At 39.8% G+C, this 22,027-nt stretch overlaps 1 protein-coding gene across 2 annotated transcripts in view; it reads right to left on the bottom strand.

Annotated features, from left to right (window-relative positions):
- The window catches only part of NAALADL2 (N-acetylated alpha-linked acidic dipeptidase like 2), a 966,685-nt gene that overhangs the window by 905,334 nt on the left and 39,324 nt on the right, over positions 1 to 22,027 (bottom strand). For both annotated transcript variants that reach the window (XM_029067290.2, XM_039913128.1), the window contains exon 2: positions 15,081 to 15,159. The gene's annotated coding sequence lies outside the window, so the exon portion shown is untranslated. The remainder of the gene's footprint in view (positions 1 to 15,080; positions 15,160 to 22,027) is intronic.

Below are 22,027 nucleotides of genomic sequence, written 5' to 3'. Positions count from 1 at the left end.
TTTTTTTTTAAATCAACATAATTGCACATCCTACCTACCTCAGTAGGTGTAAAACTAGTTTTTGTTGGTACTCTCTTTTTTTTTAAGGAACTGAAATACAGGTCTCCTAAGAAAAGTTACTGTTTGGCATCTTCCACCCAGTAAATACTGGAATTATTCCAGTGGCCAGAATGTTTTCACCTTCTAAATTCAATCTGTTTGCCCTCAGACATTAAATATATTAAAATGTCTTAGCATCCAGTTCACCAGTAAGGTTCCTTTGAACAATATGAAAATGCCTCTTCTGTTTACTGACCTGGAGTTTGAACTCTTTCATGCCATCCCCAAGTTGCCTAGCAACTATAACGGTATTGCAATCTTTCCATATTAGATATTAACAGGCGTCGGCTTTATTCCTCTATAAAAAAAATATAAAAATAGTGTTGAACAGAATGATTTCCTTGAAGAGAGGACATATCCTTTTGAATTTTAATAGCTCAAGTGTTTCTGGTGACTTAAATAATTCAATTCATGCTTCACACTTAAAGAAACACACAGAGAGATTAAACATTTCTGTTTGATAAGTGGTCCAGATCAAAAGTTATATATGTCATTTACAAACAACTAAGCGTTTATTCGAATACACATTTGAGTTCCTTATAGTTGTGTGATGATGAAAAATATCACATCCTTGCTCATGTCCATCAGACATTCTCCCATTTCTAAGGGTCAATGGGATATCCTGAGAGGGGACTGGATTCTCAGTCAATACGGTGAAAGGTTCCATTCTCCTGCTGACTGGATGTGGATAGGGTCTCCTGAGGAAAGTTAAACAAATGGAATTTGACCGCAAACCTATAGTGATGCTTCTCTGCCTCCTCTCCTGATATCCAGCTAGAAAGATCTACATGTGGTAATGTATTTCTCTCCACTCAATCTGTAACTGGAATGCAACAGAAGTTACTGTAAATTGATTTGCTTCTGTGCTTAATTCAGGATTGATTTTAGTCCAAACTTATTTTCCAGTTTTTCTCCAAGTGAGGCTTTCAGGTAGCATATGTGGGATAAACCATGACCTGGTCACCAACCCTTCAACATGGCTATCAGCTGTAACCATCAGGGGCTGTAAATACTACCTAGAAAATCTCATCTCTAAAATTCTGTGTTCATATCTGTCCCCTTTAAATTCTGTGTTCTTATCTTTCCCCCTGCCTCCAACACCCTAACTGAGAGAATCCCTCAAGGCTATGTCCTGGCTCCCTTCTACAACCAACTACACCCACTCCCTTGGAGAATCCTTTCACACTCATGACCTCAGCTATCATCCCTATGCAAATTATTCCTAAATATACATCTTCAGCACTGATCTCTCTCATCTGCAATCTCCTATTTCCTCCTGCCTTCAAGACGTCTCTACATTGATGTCCTGCTGACACCTAAATTTAACATGTCCAAAACAGAACTCATATTACCACCCAAACCCTGCTCTCTCCTGACTTTTCCATCACAGCATCGCCCATCCTCCCCATCTCACAATCCCTATAACTTTGGCATTATCCTCAACTCATCTCTCTCATTCAACCCATATATCCAATCTGTCACTAAATCATCTTGGTTCAACCTTCACAACATCACTAATATATACTATTTTCCCTCCATACAAACTACTACCACTTTAATACATTATTACTGCATCAGACTCCTTAACTCACCTCCCTGCCTGTTGTCTATTCCCACTCCGGTCCACACTTCATTCTGCACCCTAGTAATTTTTCTACAAAAACATTCAGGCCATGCTTCCCATTTCTCAAGAATGGTTGCCCATTCACCTCCACATCCAAGAGGATGTGCTTTGAAGCTCTTACTCACCTTGCACCCTTCTCTCTTACCTTGATAAATTCCTCCTACAACCCAGCACTCCTCTAATGTCAACCTACTCAGTGTATCTCAATCTGTCTCATCACCAACCCCTCACCCATGTATTGCCTGTGGTCTTGAATGCCCTCCCTTTTCATATTTGACAATCATTCTCTCTACTTCAAACCCCTGTTAAGGGCACATCTCCTCCAAGAGACCTTCCTCGACAAAGCCCTCATTTCCTCTCCTCCCTCTCCCTTTTTGTGCTGCCCTGACACCTGGATTTGCACCCTTTATTCACCCCTCCCTTAGTGCTACGGCACTTATGTACATGTCTGTAATTCATTTATATGAACATTTGTCTCCCACTCAAGACTGTAGAGTTTTGGGCAGGGAACATGTCTACCAACTCCACAAGTATATACTGTACTCTCCCAAGTGCTTAGTACAGTGCTCTGCATACAGTAGGCATGCAATAAATATGATTAATTAAATCCTGACTTTGACCTTTCCTGGTTTGGGAGTTTAGTTCACTCCTGACCACTGGGACCTAAACCTAACATTTTATTGGATTCCAGATGTCATTCCTAATTATGTATCTTCCCTTAGTGACTTCAAATAATGAATCGCTATTATTGGTCTAAGATCATGTCACACAGGAAATTGGCCCTAGATTAAATTGAGCGACGGGAAAAAAATCTCAATACATTTCAATAATCAATTACAACAGGGAAATTTTTTTTTTAATCACATAAGTAAAATATTTCTACCAGAATATAATTTAAAATAACCTCACAAGATTATTCCAGAATGGCCATGGTGTAGGAAAGCAACCTCTCCAATTCTGTCTAGTATTAACATTTTTAATGTTATAATGGACAGCTTTGTAATGTAATGATCCACTGGTAAGGATAACACTATACTGTAAATATCTCAAGGGTAAAGACCAATGAAACTCCCAACAGTGTTTAATCCACCGCTTGGAACACATTTTGTGCTCAATAAACATTATCCACTAATTATGCTAGAATATGACTGGAACAAACACTTTGAATTGTCCAAAGGAGAGGCAAAATAGCCCATCCCCAAGCACCCAATGACTATGGTCATTGATCTGAATCATCAATATCAATATTTATCATTAATCTCCCTTAAGAAAATCTCTCCAACCATATCATTATGCTAGGACTACTGCCTAAATTGCTCTATTACAATTTACAATTGTAAATTACAATTACACTTACAAATAAACAGACGGAACCCACTTTTCATGGAACCTAATATAAATCTTGGGCCATAAATCAGATATTTAGGGAGGCATATTAATTATCTTAGATCTGAAGGAATTATCAGCAACGATCCTTTGAGGATCTAAGTTAATTACTCTCCTTAAAGCACTATCAGAAAAGGACTTTAGCCCTAAGAGAACTGAACTCAAGATAAGTGTCCCTTCCACACCTATTCTGATGTTCTTGCTACATTTTATAGATAGCAAGGACACAAAGGGGCAAGAAAGAAAACTAAACCAACCAATGTAAACATTAAAAATGACAGCACAATAACGAACAGACTTTAGGCACAATGGAGATGATACTGACTGCATGCCCTGGACTGCTAGGGCCAACATCGAATTGAATAACAACCTATTATAGGTTATTGAACAATTTTATCAATCTGTGTCAACAGAAAACTCAGAACATACAATTTCCAGAAGGCAAAATGTACACTTGTAGATAGCTCATGACGCTGGCTACTAACCATTCCTGAGTAGAGCAACCCATTTTACAAGATATAGTGAAACACATTCCAGGGAAGACAAATAATAATGTGCATTCTATCTATGGCACATAGATCATCACCTAATACTGATATTCTTTTATCCACAATCATGCCAGTAACCAGCTTTATTTGAATTTTTGATTTTTTTTTAAAAAACAAATAGGTATTGCATGTAAACAAAACTCCCTTTGGGAAATGAAGGTCTGCCATATGGTTGTACAGCTACACCAGTACTTAGAACAGTGTCTGGCACATAGTAAGTGCTTAACAAATAATTATTATTTGTTTATTATTAATTACTAATTAAAAATTATTATTATTATTAGGTTGTCCCCAAATTTCACAAAGGGACTATCTGCTTTCTAAAGGAAAAAAATGAAAAGCAGCAATTTAAGACAAGAACAAGCACAGTACAGGCTTCCCACTACAGTTAATTTTTTTCTGCTTCTTAACCACCCACTCTAGTTATTTAATGTTGGCTGAGCAAATTCGAAGGTTGTCATGCCCTGACTTTCAGCATCACATAACTTTAAAATAACCAGTAAAACAACCAATTCTAATATAACTTAACCTGATTCTTACCTGTTTGCCCTTTATCTACCCCAGTGCTTAGTACAATGTGTGGTGCATAGCAATAAATTATTTAAATTAATTATAAATTATACTTAACCTGAGGAATCAGTTCTGGCTCACTTCAAAGTCACGCCCAAATTTTCATAAATATTTTTTAGATTATTTCCTTTCACCAGAAAAGGGTCAACATATTTCAGAAGTCAATTCCTAAATCCAGATAGGGAACCTTCCTAGACAAAGCAGGCAAAATGCAGACTATGGCTTTCCCTAAAATCTGTCTTACAAATTCCCTTTTCTCTGGAGAACTGCAAATCTATCACATACAAAAATTGCACCCAGAAATGAAAACAAAATTTAAAACCAACCAAAAAAATTGAATATGGAATATCTATAGTTTTTATTAATATACCTATGAGCAAACAATGACCTCTATGTGGATTATACCCAAATCTACATAGCTAGCCCTGATCTCTCTCCTGCTCTACAGTCTTGCATTTTCTCCTGCCTTCAAGACATTTCTAGTTTGATGTCCTGCCATCACCTCAAACTTAACATGTCTAAAACAGAATTCCTTATCTTGCCACACAAGCCCTCTCCTCCCCCTAACTTTCCCATCACTGTAAATGGCACCACCATCCATCCTAACAAGTCCATAACTGGCTAATATCCTTGACTCCTCTCTCTCATTTAACCCACATATTCAATCCATCACTAAATTCTGTTGGTTAGACCTTTACAACTTCATTAACATTCTTCCTTTCTTCTCCATCCAAACTGCTACCGTATTAATCCAAGCACAGATCTTATCCTTCCATGATTACTGTACCAGCCTCCTTGATGAACTCCCATTCTACTGTCTCTCCCCACTCCAGCCCAAAGTTGACTCTGCTGCCCGGATCATTATTCTACAAAAAACGTTCAGTCCATTTTTCCCTACACTTCAAGTATCTCTAGTGGTTGTCCATACACCATCAAACAGAAACTCACCATTGGCTTTAAAGCACTCAATTACCTTGTTCCCTCCTACCTCATCTCATTACCCTCCTACAACAACCCAGCCCACACACTTTGCTCCTCTAAATACCAACCTATTCATTGTACCTCTCAACCTTGTCTATCTTGCTCTCATCCTCTTGCCCACATCCTGCCTCTGGCCAGGAACTTACTTCCTCCTCATCTCTGACAGACACTTACTCTCAACAATTACTTGTTGAAGGCACATCTCCTCCAAGAGGCCTTCTTTCACTAAGCCCTTCTTTCCTCTTCTCCCATTTCTTTCTGTGTCCCCCTGATTTGCTCCACTGCACTTACGTACATATTTGTATTTTTTTTTTTATATTGTCTGTCTCCCCCTCTACACTGTAAACTGGTATTGGGTAGGGAAGGTCTCTGTTTATTATCATACTGAACTCTTCCAAGCCTTAGTTCTGCACACATGAAGTGCTTAATAAATACAATTGACTGGCTGTCTCCCATATTTCTAGATCAGGGTGGAGGGTAGCTAGACTGTAAAATCCTTGTGGGCAAGAATCAGGTCTACCAACTCTGTTGTATTGTACTCTCCATTTAATAAGCACTCATAAATAGTACTTTCCATTTAATAAGCACTCATAAATATCAACTGATTGATAAATTGATGTGGGGCTAATATTGGTTTTGCAATGTCACAACCACCTGAGGTTAATCTGACCCCTAATGTAATTTCACTTGCTATTTCTTTTGCTCCTGGCAAGGGGATTAACCAGTTTTGACTTGGGATTTCTTCTAGTAGGCAGAGATGGGAGAAAGTGGACAAATAAGGTGAAAGTGTTTCTGGATAGAGCAGTTTTCATTACCTGACAAAAGCAAATAGCCAGTGACAGGTCTCGCACTTTCATCGCTTTCCAAGGGGCTGCAGTAATCTGAACTGATGTTCCTACTTTTATTATCCATCCACTAGTCTTCTAATCAAAACTGCTTTCACTAAGAAAAAAAAATCCTTCTCAAGCTAAAGTATTTTGTAGAAGACAGGACAGCACTGATCCATGGCCATGTGCTAGGGTAGATGCAAGACAATCAAGCGGGATACAGTCCCTGTTCCACATAGGACCCAAAATCTTAATCTCCCGTTTACAGATAAGGTAATGGAGGTTCAGATTAGTGAAATGACCTGCCCAAGGTCACCCAGCAGACAAGTGATGGAGCCAGTATTAGAACCCAGGTGCTTGTGATTTCCAGGCCTGTGATCTATCCACTAGGCAATGCTGCTTTTCTCACTCTGATACTTCTTCTCTCACTGACAGGAATAAAATGGTGTTACAGTGGCTCTGGATGGCAGGCTTAACCTGATATTTTGACATTTCTTTGTGAATCTGGGGAGAGGCGGGGGAAAGAATCAGGTCATAGTGAGACCACAAGTGTCTCAATGTCATTAGATGAAAGCCACACTTGGCTGATGCACACATTTAAGTACATACTAGCAATAGTATGAAAACTCACAAGTATTTAAACTTAATTTTGTTTTTTTCATCTTTCTTTTTATCAAAGAGAATAGCTATCCTAGCACTTCATAAAAGATGAAGTAAGAAAGGTTTTATTTTTAATAATCGCAACATGTAGTCTTTCAGCAAGTCAAAACCTCTGCATATAATTGTACTGTGTGGTACTTCTGAATTATTTGATCTTGAAGAAGCTGCAACCATAACCTTATTTCAAATTATTTAATAATTATTTAGTAATATACCCTTTCAACTTAATTGTAGGGATCTCCATTTCACATAAAGCACACAATTTATTTCAATGCCAATACCCTGTTTCCATAGCAATGTTTTACCTTCATAAATGTTTACATTAACATCCCTCCTGATTTTTACACTCTACCATCCCTGATATTATGCTTACCAGAATAGGTAATATTTTTCACTTTTCTCTTTTTTTTAAAACCTGATATTTAATGATTTATAACTGAAAAAGCAATCAATATTCCTCTTCCAGGTAATTTATTTCAATGAGACTTGGTTTATTATCGAAAAAGCATATTTTTAAAAAATTCAAAATGCCACATGCAAGAAATCAGGTCAACACAACGAACTCCTTTACAAATTAATCCTTCAATTTGTCCTCCTTCAAACCCACCAGGGGACAGTCCTCCTCATCTTCAAAGTCCTCCAGAAAACCTACCTCTTCCAGGAGGTCTTCCCCAATTAATCTCTACTTGGCTTGATCAAGTCAATTTCCAAACCACCTCAAAGGGTGATCCTCAGAATGCCTAAGTGCCCTGAAGTGAGAATCTTTAGTTGCCCCATTGATGAAACATTTTCAAGACGGCAGACATGTATCTCTACAGGGGTGGGAGGTCTGGGGACATGCAAAGACCACAGTAGGGGGAGTGATGGGGTAAAGGCAAAGTAGGGTCTGATGACCAAGTTTTTTTTTTAAAATAAAATTTAAAAAGTCCTTGATTAGTGATTGGGAGAGATTCAAGAGGAGGGGCATGAAAAAATCCACAGCCATAGCAGCTTTGGGCCAATCGTTTCGTTTTTTTATGATATTTGTGAAGTGCTTACTCTGTGCTAGGCCTTGTACTACTAAGTGCTGGGGTAAAATACAGGTTGGACACAGTACAAGTCCCACAAGGGGATCCCAGTTTTAATCCGCATTTTACAGAGGAGCTAACTGAAGCATTGAGAATTTGAGTTACTTGCCCAAGGTTTCCTGGAAGGGTCTGTAAAATGGGCACCCCTATGGGAAGGCGCTTATCCAGGACTGGAGGAGTCGGTGACAGGAACTAGGTGCATAAGAATCATAATGTGTCATTTATTAAACACTTACTATGTGTCAGGCACTGTTCTCTGCTGTCAAGCACAGAGAAGCAGCGTGGCTTGGCGGAAAGAGCATGGGCTTTGGAGTCAGAGGTCATGGGTTCGAATCCCGGCTCGGCCACTTGTCAGCTGTGTGACTTTGGGCAAGTCACTTCACTTCTCGGTGCCTCAGTTACCTCATCTGTAAAATGGGGATGAAGACTGTGAGTCCCACGTGGGACATCCTGATTCCCCTGTGTCTACCCCAGCGCTTAGAACAGTGCTCGGCACATAGTAGTAGAGAAGTAGAGTAGTAGAGAAGCAGCGTGGCGCAGTGGAAAGAGGACGGGCTTTGGAGTCAGGGCTCATGAGTTCGAATCCCAGCTCTGCCACTTGTCAGCTGTGTGACTGTGGGCAAGTCACTTAACTTCTCTGTGCCTCAGTTCCCTCATCTGGAAAATGGGGATTAAGACTGTGAGCCCCACGTGGGACAACCTGATTCCCCTGTGTCTACCCCAGCGCTTAGAACAGTGCTCTGCACCTAGTAAGCGCTTAACAAATACCAACATTATTATTATTATTATTATTATTGTTATAGTAAGCGCTTAACAAATACCAACATCATCGTTCTAGGTTTTGGGGTAGATACCAGGTAATCAGATTGGACAAGTCCCTGTCTCACATAGGGCTCACAGTCTTAATCCCCATTTAATAGATAAGTTAATAGGGGCACAGAGACATTAAGTGATTTCCCCCAGATCACATGGCAAAGATGGTGCAGAACCGGGATTAGAACTCACAGTTTCTGACTCCCAAGCCCTTGTTCTTTCCACTGGTGTCCTCTGTCTCTCTCTGCATGGAGAAGAGAGGATCTAGATGGAAGGATGCATAGTTGGTGGGAGTTGCTACTTCATAAATTAGACAGAGTTTACCATAGGAGAGAAAGGACTGCAAAATCAGCAGCAGGAATGCAAACACACTGTTCTCCCACACAGGTCCATGCACCTTCATCTCCTGGCTTTGCCAAAGCAGCATGGCTGGACTTTTGCTAACTACCCACTGCAGTTACCTTCCCCATTTCCCTTCACTGATCACTGCTTTCCACCTCCTCTGGCCTGCTACCACTGTACACCCCTGACCAGCTCCAAGGATGTGGAAGGGGAACTGAGGGAAAAAAAATATATAATAGTCATCGTGGGGCAGGAGGTGTTGAAGGGAGGGAAATTAGAGTCCGGAAGCCCTAATATTTAAATTAAAATATCTGTGAATAAATCATGTAGCTGAGATGTTTAATGCAGATGAAAGCAGCAGGGATGAGTAGGGAGAGCTGATTGCTGAAAAATGAAACAAAGATAGCTGACATGCATTCAAAATATCAGAGATAGCAGGTGTTCTATGTTAAGTTGTGTTAAGATCCCAAACTGTGGCCATTTTGGTTGGGTTAGGAAGCATATAATTCTGCTTAAAATTCCCCTGCTTCCACGTCTCGTAAATAATCAGTTTCTATCTCCCAATTCGACTTTATGCTCCCTGAAAGGGGCATCTGTGACTCACCAAAGTAGGTCCGGGGAGGATGTGGGCAAGGGAGTGGTGGTGCCATAATGAGATCGAGGTACAGCGAATAGAGTTGGTGTTAGAGGAGCAAATTGAGTGTGCTGGGTTGTAGAGAGAAATGAGTGAGATAAGATAGGAGAGAGCAAGGTAATTGAGTTTGTTAAAATCAATGGTAAGAGGTTTCTCTTTCATGTGGCAGCGAGTGGGTAACCACTGGAGGTTCTTGAGGAGTGGAGAAACATGGAAAATTTACTTTTCTCCTATACATTTTGGCAGAATTCAATTAGACAATTGTAGTGGGTCCCACATTAGCTTATCCTTGAAAGACATAAGAAACATCAATCAGAGAGAGATAGAATAACCCTCCCATCCTAATATTAAATTCTAATATTCCTGGAAAAAATTCAAGGCAGTGATTTTGATTCATGCTTTGGACAGGATTCAGAACCAAGTCACATGATATTCCATAAATAGCTACCTGAGAACTGTGAACACCTAATGCATTAATCATGTCAAGATTTGCAGGTCAATTATAGCCTCGGAAAACAGAGAAAGAGTCAAATGTTCTGGCTTTTAAAGCCTGAAGCCCTAATGCCCTAAAATTTTAACTTTTTGAAAATAGTCTATGGCTTATCTATTTTTTCAGGCATCGAGGAATGGGTGAGAAGCTGAAGATCATTGGAGAACACTTAAAATAGTGCGCTTTAACAACATCTCAAAACTCAACCTCTATTTTGAGTCTCTTAGGCTGAGTGATGTGCCTTCATCTCTCATATGGATTCAAGACTTCCCAACATTTTTATGTATCTAGTTAAAGCTCCTTTGCTGGAAATATTGAGAGTTCATTCATTCATTCATTCACTCATTCCTTCAATCATATTTATTGAGCGCTTATTGTGTGTAGAACACTGTATTAAGCACTTGGAAAGTACAATTCAGTAATAAGGAGAGACAATCCCTGTTCACAATGGGTTTACAGTCTAGAAGGGGGACAAAACAAGTAAAGAGGAATGAATAACATCAGTATAAATAAATAGAATTATAGATATATACACATCAAAACAAGTAAAAATTAATTAATATGAATAAATAGAATTATAGATATGTACATATATACACAAGTGCTGTAGAGTGGGGAGAGGGTGTAGAGCAAAGAAAGCGAGTTGGGGCAATGGGAAGGGGAGGAGGAGCTGAGGAAAATAGGGCTTAGTCTGGGAAGGCCTCTTGGAGGAGGGGAGCCTTCAGTAGGGCTTTGAAGGGGAGAAGTGTAATTGTTTGGCAGAAGTGAGGAGGGAGGGTGTTTCAGGCCAGAGGTAGGATGTGGGCCAGGGGTCTACAGCGGGACAGGTGAGAACGAGGCACAGAGAGAGGTTAGAACCAGAGGAGTGGAGTGTGCAGGCTGGGTTGTAGGAGAGAAGGGAGGTGAGGTAGGAGGGGTAAAGGTGATGGAGAGCTTTGAATCCAAGAGTGAAGAGTTTCTGCTTGATTCAGAGGTTGACAGGCAACCACTGGAGATTTTTGAGGCGGGGGGTGCTTTCTGTAGAAAGTTCAGGCAGCAGAGTGAAGTATAGACTGAAGTGGGGAAAGACAGGAAATCCTTACTCTGTGTTGACACTTCCTCGATTTTCCACATGCTGCATTCTTTCTAATCTAAAAATGTATATGTGAAAGTTACAGGTGGACATCATTGTTATTTCCTTCTGACACCAGTCAGAAAGTTACAGGTGGACATCATTGTTATTTCCTTCTGTCACCAGTTCCATGCATAACACACCAAGAGTATTACCAATAAACATTTTTATGTCAGCAATACCAATCTGAATTTAGGATTATTTTGTTGAAGTGACAATCATTCATTCATTCAATCATTTATTGAGCGCTTACTGTGTGCAGACCACTGTATTAAGCTCTTATGACACTGTCCAAATTTCAAAATCCTCACTAACTCATGAACTTTCTCCAAACTTAAAATGATTTCTAAGGCAGTAAATGTATTTTACTAGGTTACCGTGGAAATTATTTACTTCTCCACATGGAATGTGCTTAATGTGTATGGAATAATTATTTGAAAAAGAGCAAGTTAAGGAAAGATGACCTCTATTATTTTTCGGAGGTACTGAAACTATCTTGCTCACATTCTGCAGGATTATTCTGATGCGTTTAGGACTAAGTTGCCAAGTACGACTTGGGTTTTATTTTGGTTTCTAATCAGTTCACTGAGTGCTTGGTTTTAACCTCTTAAAGCTGTTCTCTCAGGATTCTGTATTTCATATCACTGAATGAGTTTGTATTATTTTGAAAATATCAGACAAAATCTCAAAATGAGCTCATCTGGTTTAAACATGTAGTTCAGTTGGGTTAAAACAAATCCAACTTACAATGTAAGGCTAAGGTTTTTGTTGCAGTATTAGCCAGGATGTTATATAATAAAAACTTGCATAGACTGTAGAATCTCTGTCATTCAGGGAAGTAGGATGATACAAGTTCTGTGGAACTTGTAAGTGCCTTCGGACATTACTTGGGACACCATTTTAACCCAAGAGGACCCAGTGGGTTATTAAGAGGAATGTTTTCAATCAGTGTTTGCAGAAGATGAGGCAAAATGGTGCTTACAGTGGGTCATTTTTGGAGAGACTACGGTTCTTGTCCCACTCTTTTGTAGAGGTTGAACAAAATACTAACCTTTGGGAACATCTAGGAAACCTCTTTCAGGTTTGCCAAGTATACTGAATAGTCAATAATTTATTCATTTTATACACTTGTGGAATGATTTCCTGAATGTAAAATATAATTATTGTAATAATATATAGTTCATACTTAAAGGAAATTTTAACATAGTTACAATAATTTGTTTAGACAATTTGTAATAAAATTCTTGCTCCCAAGTAGAGGCAATATTTCACTACATTATTGAACAATTTTATATCCTTGTAAAACAATTATTAAAAATTGATATGAAATAATTGGAAAACCAGTTACTTGCCTTTGGTTGTGGGAAAAAGACCTTGCCTACCTAAGAGCTGAATAGAAGAAAGCCTAGCTAAACAAATTAAATTCTAAATTGACTAAGTGACTAACATTTTTCAGACTGCCTCCCCTGAAACCTGGGATTAACCAACTGTAGCCTAGTGGGAAAAAAAAAAAACAAAAACCTAAAAACACTACCCTGGGAGTCAGAGGACCTGGGTTTTAATTCTAGCTCCACCACTTACCTGCTGGGTGACCTTGAACAATCGCTTCACTTTCCTGTGTCTGTTTCATCACCTGTAAAATGGGAATTCAATAACTCTTCTCTTTCCTACTTATGATTAATTATGGTATTTGTTAAGTGCTTACTACATGCCGACCACTGTTCTAAACGTTGGGGTAAATACAAGCTAATCAGATTGCCCTCACATGGAGCTCATAATCTCAATCCCCATTTTACAGATGAGGTAACTGAGGCACAGAGAAATTAAGTGATTTGCCCAACGTTATACAGCAGACAAGTGACAAAACCAGGATTAGAACTCATAACCTCTGACTCCCAAGCCTGTGCTCTTGCCCCTAGGCCACGCTGCTCCTCCTTATACTGTGAAGTCCCTGGGGACAAGTTCTATGTTTGACCTGATTATCTTGTGTCTACCCTAGAATTTAATACACTGCTTGGCACATTGTAAGCATGTAAATACCACCATTATTATTGTTGTGGCTGTTACTATGAGATGGTGAAAGGAGAGGTTAAATCTGTGTCTGTGGAAAACCAGGCTACTTCCTTATCTCTTAGTACAGTTCCCTGCACACAGTAAGCACTCAGTAAATGCCTTTGATTAATTGATTGATCTTTTCAACTGAAATAAACCAAAACCATGTTTTTTCATTCTTTTTTCCCATTTCAGTTATATAAGGGAACAGGTGATTAATATTCTTGTTATTGAGCACTTACTATATGCAGAGCACTGTACTAAGCATACAGTACAGTGCATGCAAATTTCCTCAACAGTTTAGTTGAGGAAGGCTTGGAGAAATTAATTAATTCCTTCATTCTATTGTATTTATTGAGTGCTTAATGTGGGCAGAGTACTGTACTAAGCACTTAGAAAGTATAATTCAATTGGTGGTACATGTTTAAATACCAGAGAGTTTTCACTATGAAATGGTCAACCTGGCCATACTAGGTAGCTGACAATGTTGGTAAAGTCACATTAAAAAGAGGCAGCATGGCCTAGCAGAGGACCTGTGTTATAATCCCGGTTCGGGCACTTGTCTGCTGTGTTACTGCAAGTCACTCAACATTTCTGTGCTTTCAATTGTATCACCTGGAACATAGTGATTTAATATTAGTTCTCCCTCTAACTCAATCACTGGTATTTATTGAGTCTTTACACTATGCAGACCAGTCTGCTAAGCAATTGGGAGTTACAGTGTCACCTGAGGAGAGCCAGGTTTCAGTGATAGCAAAGAGGAGCAGGGATTGGGTCAGGAAGAGTCAAGGGTAAAGAGAAGCTTCCCAGTGCCGGAATAGGGATTCCACAGGCCACACTTTGATGAGGCTCTGGAGTGGCGGTGGTTGGGGAGACGACTTGATAGGTAGGACTTAGTCTGTGATCCCTATGTGGAAAACAGTTGTAAGCCCGTCAAACGGCAGGGACTGTCTCTATCTGTTGCCGACTTGTTCATCCCAAGCGCTTAGTACAGTGCTCTGCACATAGTAAGCGCTCAATAAATACTATTGAATGAAAACAGGCTGTGTCCAATCTAATTATCTTGTGTCTACCCCAGAGTTTAGTATAGTGCTTGGCACATAGTAACTGCTTAACAAATACTATAATTGTTATTAAAAAGGTGAAAGCCTGCAAAAATTATAGAAAAAGCAATCAGATGACACTTTATGAGCAAGGTTGGCATGCAGTGTGTGTGTCAATGGCCACAAACAGCTACAGGCTCAGGCTCTACGTGTCACCAACCAAAGGATAATCTTCACCTACAAGTGGTGTAATAATAATAATAATAATAATAATAACAATTATAATAATGTTGGTATTTGGTAAGTGCTTACTATGTGCAGGGCACTGTTCTAAGCACTAGGGTAGATACAGGGTAATCAGGTTGTCCTACATGAGGCTCACAATCTTAATCCTTCTTTCACAGATGAGGTAACTGAAGCACAGAGAACTTAAGTGACTTGCCCACAGTCACACAGCTGGCAAGTGTCAGAGCTGGATTCGAACCCAAGACCTCTGACTCCCAAGCCCGGGGTCTTTCCACTGAGCCAAAGAACTGCAAGACACACACACACACACACACAGTGGAGAGCAAATATGCCCACCTAAAGGCAAACAAAAGAAAAAGAATTTAAAAGTGAGAGAATAAAAAGAGCAGATATATCCTTTAAATGATAAGGCACAAGTCATTGGCAGTTAAGTCAATGACAAAACTACACTAGATAACTACAAATAATCCCCAAAAGCCAACACACAGAGAAATGAGCACACTTTAAATTCTGGAGAGAATCAAAACACCCTCTGGTTTTTCTAATCCACTGTTGGTAAAAGTAATTAATAAAAAGTTTTCACATACCTTGAAGCCAAGACAGCAAAGGCCAGCTCTTGTAAACACTTTTTCATTGAGGCATATCTCTCGCCTTGCCTTTGCAGTTCTAGGCCAACAAATTGCAAGGGGAATATTATATTAGTTTTTCAGCAAGACTGTCAAAACAATGCAAAATTCAATAATTTACTATGTAACTCAGGCTTACCTCAAGCTACAGTCAGCCAATAATAGGATCAACTCAGAGATACAGTCGTTATGGTTTGACACATTACCCCAGGTTACAGACCCTTTATGATGCTTACGACCCAGGGGAACAGCTATTTTTCTTTGACATCTCTACAAGCACATGCATCACTGGAAAATGCTAAACAAATGAAGTTATCCTCTCTTCACCACCTTTGTAACTTTCAGGATTTAAAAGTCTTGCATCAATTTTGAAGAAAGCACCTGAAATTTATGAAAATAAATACCCATATAGAGAAAAGATATCAAAAGTGTAAAAGAGGTGTTCAGAAGGAGTAGACCTGCTCTAGGTCATTTTATGAATACAAGAAGAAGGTTCTTATTCAATCAAAATTGACTAAATTATTCACTAAATTTTAAAAACTTTAAAAAAAAATTTCTGCAAAGATTTCTCATTTAGTAAATGTTTATACATTATGATTTGAGTTCATTTTACTTTGATTTAAACTGTAATCTAGTGATACATAGCACTATACTAAACCACTCTAGCACAATAGAGTAATTCCATTTTTTTCCAGAGGTTTTGAAACAGATCCCACTTTATAACATGTAAGTCAGGGGAAAAAAGTACCCCATGTGTCTCAAATAAAGTAGAACATGATACAGGTGCTTGTGATGCAGGCATTTATTTAATTAAATTAGTAGTAGTAATAGTAATTATTTCTTGAGAACTGATAGCTTCCAATGCCCTGTATTAAGCACTTTGGAACATACAACAAAAGCGCAAGATAAATTATCTGCCTACAGGGAGCTCATACTCTAATGGAAGAGACAGACATAAAACGTTTACACAAAGTAGAATAACAAATACAGTTGACTGTTCAAATACATTTTAAACAAGTGCTGTGGATGAGAATACTTAAATGCAAAAGTCCGTTAGGGTTGATATAATCTGGGTAATGACAATTGGTTGGGGAAAATTGATAGATTGAGTTCCTGAAATTCTACCAGTGGGTACTGCAATCTTCCACTTGTGTATTGCATTTTTACTACACATGTTTAGCATTTCCATTCACTTGATAATTGGTCTATCATCTGATTGAATAACTTAGAAATCATTTTAACTTCCAAAGTTATCCAGGCATCTCATATATATGGTTAACATAGTTGGAATAATTAACCAGTCTGAAAAACAATAAAAATATTAGTCATAAATTTAACCAAACTTTTTTTAATGAACAACATGTTTTGTATAGTATATTGTAAAGAAATGTGAACTGAATACCGTCCATTTTTTCTGACATCATAACCAGTTATCTAATTTTATTTTGTAGGTATTAAATAATTAATCCATTTATTTCCTGAGGATTAATTTAGTGTCTTTTATTTTAGTATTCCATTTTCCATTTCAATAAATATTATTAACGTTAAAAATTCAGGTCAGTTGGGAGTTGATGACGATTTTAGCTCTATACAGTATATAATGCCCTGGGATTCAATTTCATATTTTGAATTTTACATGATTTCTTACTTCAATAATAATAATAATAATGTTGGTATTTGTTAAGCGCTTACTATGTGCCGAGCACTGTTCTAAGCGCTGGGGTAGACACAGGGGAATCAGGATGTCCCACGTGGGGCTCACAGTCTTCATCCCCACTTTACAGATGAGGTAACTGAGGCACCGAGAAGTTAAGTGACTTGCCCACAGTCACACAGCTGACAAGTGGCAGAGCCAGGATTCGAACTCATGACCTCTGACTCCAAAGCCTGTGCTCTTTCCACTGAGCCACGCTGCTTCAATCCTTTCTAAGCCCTGGGAAAGATCCCACCAAAACAGTGAAGTAACACCTATGCCCAATAGGTTCATTGTTAAGTTAAAAAGAAGAAACAGAAGCACACCTCTTCACCACATGAATTATGAATGAATCAGTTTGTTTTTCCAAAAATATTTCATGCCAAGGAAGAAGTCACAGAAAGTAAGGATGTACATTTAAAGTTTCTGAGATGGATTTCTGGTACCAGTTAAGTGACTGGAAGTTAGTATACAGATACTACCAATAATAATGTAATTCCTGTGCTGTTTCACAATCACTGGCTGCAAAATATGCATTAAATTAGAAAAAAGGATCAATATCAACTGAGAAGTGCTTACTATAATACACTGAAACACAGTAGCTCATAGGTAATGAAGAGATAGTATTGAACAGTGAAGTGCAGTTCTTCCAAAGGCCTAGACTTGAAATTCACATTGGGAATCCATAAAACTATCATAAATGCTTAGCTTTAATTTCAAAGACTTCAAATCATATCAAGCAAAATAAATAACTACTGCACCAAAATGGTATTACTAAAATCTGTGGCTATCCAGGTTCTTGCGTCTAACAGTTTAATATAAAATGTTGATATATTGTAATGCAAAGTTGTGCATAGCAGTCACAGTAAAGATTGCTAGCGCAAATGCTCTCCTATATAGAAGGAGAATATCAAAACTCACCAGATTTCCATAAAAATCATATTCCAAGTACAAAGTTTTATCAAGCTCTTGAAATACAAAACCATGTGAATGCTGCAGCAATGCATGACACAGAGACTAGCTATCTCTCAGAAAAAGATAAAAGATTTTATACATTGTTTATGAATCCATCAGTGGTATTCACTGAGTTCTTTCTGTAACTAGAGCATTGTACTAATATAACAGAGTTGGTAGATAAACTCCCTGCCCATAGTGAGTTTTCAGAGCTTCTTTTCTCCCCTGATCTGCATAAAGATAAAATGTCTATAAAGGTTTATTTTGAGATATTAAGAATAATACCAATTTACCCAATCACTCAAGTTAACAAGGAAGACAAATACTCTACAAGAAAAATACTCTACATAGAAGAGAAGTGTTCGCCAATCTTCTTTTGAAATACTCTTGATAATAATAATAACAATAATAATAATAATAATGGTATTTGCTAAGCAATTACTATGTGCCAAGCACTGTTCTAAGCTCTGGGGTAAATACAAGGAAATCAGGTTGTCCCACGTGGGGCTCACAGTCTTAATCCCCATCATACAGATGAGTGAACTGAGGCACAGAAAATTTAAGTGACTTGCCCAAGGTCACACAGCCAACAAGTGAGGTGCTGGGATTAAAAGCCCTGGCCTTTGACTCCTAAACCCCATGTTCTTGCTAATATGCCATGCTGCTTCTCATGCTTCTTGGTGATTGAAAGGTTAGAGTTTAAGGAAATTAAACATCATGGATGATACATATCTCCATGCTTTATAAAAATGAATTATATATATTCAAAATGGATATATGTGTTTTAATAACAATATTAATACTTCTTAAGTGTTTACATTATGCCAGGCAGGCACTGGGTGGATACAAGTAAATCGATTTGGACACAATCCTGTCCCACCTGGGACTCACAGTCTCAATCCCCATTTTATAGATGACATAACTGAGACACAGAAAAGTTAAGTGACTTACCCAAGAGCACACAGCAGAAAAATGGCCAAGCCAGGATTGGAACCTGTGACCTTCTGATCCTAAACCCCATGGTGCTCTATCCACTACGTCATGCTGCTTCCCTAGTGTTTGTGAAGTAATTTGGGTAGCAAGACTGGAAGATACACAAATTCATTCATTCAATAGTATTTATTGAGGGCTTACTATGTGCAGAGCACTGTACTAAGCACTTGGAATGTACAAGTCGGTAACAGAGACAGTCCCTGCCCTTTGACAGGCTTACAGTCTAATCAGGGGAGACAGACAGACAAAAACAATAGCAATAAATAGAATCAAGGGGATGAACATCTCATTAACAAAATAAATAGGGTGATGAAAATATATACAGTTGAGCAGACGAGTACAGTGCTGAGGGGATGGGTAGGCAGATGGGGAGGAGCAGAGGGAAAGGGGGGAAAAGAGGGTTTAGCTGAGGAGAGGTGAAGGCGGGGGGCAGAGGGAGCAGGGGGAAAAGGGGAGCTCAGTCTGGGAAGGCCTCTTGGAGGAGGTGAGCTTTCAGTAGGGTTTTGAAGAGGGGAAGAGAATTAGTTTGGCAGAGATGAGGAGGGAGGGCATTTCAGGACCGCGGGAGGATGTGGCCCAGTGGTTGACAGCGGGATCGGCGAGAATGGGGGATGGTGAGGAGGTGGGCAACAGAGGAGCGGAGCGTGCGGTGTGGGCAGTAGAAAGAGAGAAGGGAGGAGAGGTAGGAGGGGGCAAGGTGATGGAAAGTTTTGTAACCTAGAGTGAGAAGTTTTTGTTTCGTGCGGAGGTTGATAGGCAGCCACTGGAGGTTTTTAAGAAGGGGAGTGACATGCCCAGAGCATTTCTGCAGTAAGATGAGCAGGGCAGCGGAATGAAGAATAGACTGGAGTGGAGAGAGATGGGAGGAAGGGAGATCAGAGAGAAGGCTGACACAACAATCCAGCCAGGATATTATGAGAACCTGTAGCCGTTTGGGTGGATAGGAAAGGGCAGATCTTGGTGATATCATAAAGGTGAGACCGGCAGGTCTTGGTGTCGAATTGGATGTGTGGGGTGAACGAGAGAGCCGAGTCGAAGATGACACCGAGGTTGCGGGCCTGAGAGACGGGAAGGATGGTCGCACCATTCACAGTGATAGGGAAGTCAAGAAGAGGACAGGGCTTGGGAGGGAAGATGAGGAGCTCAGTTTTGGTCATGTTGAGTTTTAGGTGGCGGGCAGACATCCAGGTAGAGATGTCTTGGAGGCAGGAGGAGATATGAGCCTGAAGGGAGATGGAGAGGACAGGGGCAGAGATGTAGATCAGACTGTCCCCCATGGGGGTCCCAGTCTTCATACCCATTTTAATAACCATAATAATTATTTGTGAAGTGCTTGCAATGTTCCAAGCCCTGTTCTAAGTGCTGGGGAGGATACAGGGTCATGAGGCAGTCCCACGTGGGGCCTACAGTCTTCATCCCCATTTCCCAGATGAGGCAACTGAGGCCCAGAGAAGTGAAGTGACTTGCTCAAGGTCACCCAGCTGACAAGTGTAGGAGGTGGGATTAGAACCCACAACCTCTGCCTCCCCAGCCCGGGTGCTACCCACTGAACCACCCTGCTTGACCACCTTCTCCCAAATATCAAGCAGTAGCATTTCTTGAACACTTAGAGTGTGAGGAGTACTGTACTAAGCACTTAGGAGAGTGCAGTACAACAGAATTGGTAGACATGGCCCCTGCCAACAAGAAGCTTGCAATCTAAAGGGGGAGACAGACATTAAAAACAATTATGGATATGAACTATGTTGTGGGGCTGCAGGTAAGGTGGATACTATGGGATCCAATAGCCTCTGAATGGTGATAAAGAAGCAGCATGGCTTAGTGGAAAGAGCACGGGCTTGAGAGTCAGAGATCGTGGGTTCTAATCCCGGCTCCGCCACTTGTCTGCTGGGTGACCTTGGGCAAGTCACTTAACTTTTTTGTGCCTCCGTTCCCTCATCTGTAAAAATGGGGATTAAAAAATGTGAGCCCCAGGTGAGACAATATGATTACCCTGTATCTACCCCAGCGCTCAGAACAGTGCTCAGCACATAGTAAGCACTTAAAAAAAACATAACTATTATTACTATTATCTAACATGGGGCATACTTATTAAGCAGGGAGTGATTTTTAATGATCTCTTCATTTGTCAAGCAGATGACAGTTGAGAGGTAACTACACAAGAGAAGCAGCATGGCCTACTGGAAAGATTCCGGATCTGGAACGCAGAGGACCTGAGTTCTAATCCCAAGTCTGGGAATCGACTGCTGTGTGACCTTGGATACGTCACTTAAATTATATGACTCAGTTTACCCATCTGTGAAATGGAGATTCAATGCATCCTACTTAGACTGTAAGTAGACTGTCAGAATTTCTACTACCTCCCTCCTACTTAGACTATGAGAGCCATGGGAGAAAGGGACTGAGTCCAACCTAATGTACCCACCCCATTGCTTAGAACAAGCCTTAAATGCCCTAAGTGCTCTACCAGTCTCGGTTATGGGAGGGAGAGTCAGGCAGAGGCTTACTCATTCCATTCCTAGATTGGCCAGGGGTTAGCGAGTGGAAGACAACCTGCTACAGGTCAAAACTCACCCATGCTGGGCAGCAGCGGCATGGGAGAGAATCGTGGGTGGACACCCAAGTTTACTGTGTGGAAGGAGGCAGTGGTAAACCCCTTCCATATTTTTACCAAGAAAACTCTATGGATACACTACCAGAATGATTGCAGATGGAGAGCGGGATGTTCTGGGACAGATGTGTCCATAGTGTCACTATGGGTGAGAAACCATTCGACAGCATAGGACAAGAAGACTTAAATAGAATAATAGTGAAATACTAATTAAAAGACTGACCACCCTGATGTGTAGCCCTGCTCTTTTCCCAGAGTTGATATGTAAGGAAGATGGAAAAACAGAGGAAGATTTGAAAATAGGGACAGACATTAAAAGTGGTGAAAAATCAACATGGCAAAGGAAAGTCATCATGCATGTACAGTATGGAATGAAATGTTCCTTGTGTAAACGTCCTCCACCAGGACATGGATAAGTGTGGTTTCTCCGTATACAAAGGCAGTTATGTGATCCGCATGACCGACCTGTCACCTGCTGGATGTTGACAGGAGTAAGCTGTTATGTTGATTAATGGTTGGTTCACAGAAATAATATTGCTAGGTTGGTCTACTGAGAGTATGAAGCCCCCGTTGGATAAGAGTGCTTACGTATTTGAGAGAAGCCTTGATTACCATCTCTCATTTAAAAATTGAGGTAATTGTTCATTTTCAATGGCT

The sequence above is a fragment of the Ornithorhynchus anatinus genome, chromosome 1, assembly GCF_004115215.2.
Source record: "Ornithorhynchus anatinus isolate Pmale09 chromosome 1, mOrnAna1.pri.v4, whole genome shotgun sequence".
Classification (NCBI taxonomy): Eukaryota; Metazoa; Chordata; class Mammalia; order Monotremata; family Ornithorhynchidae; genus Ornithorhynchus; species Ornithorhynchus anatinus.
This window is presented reverse-complemented; position numbering and strand designations above follow the sequence as displayed.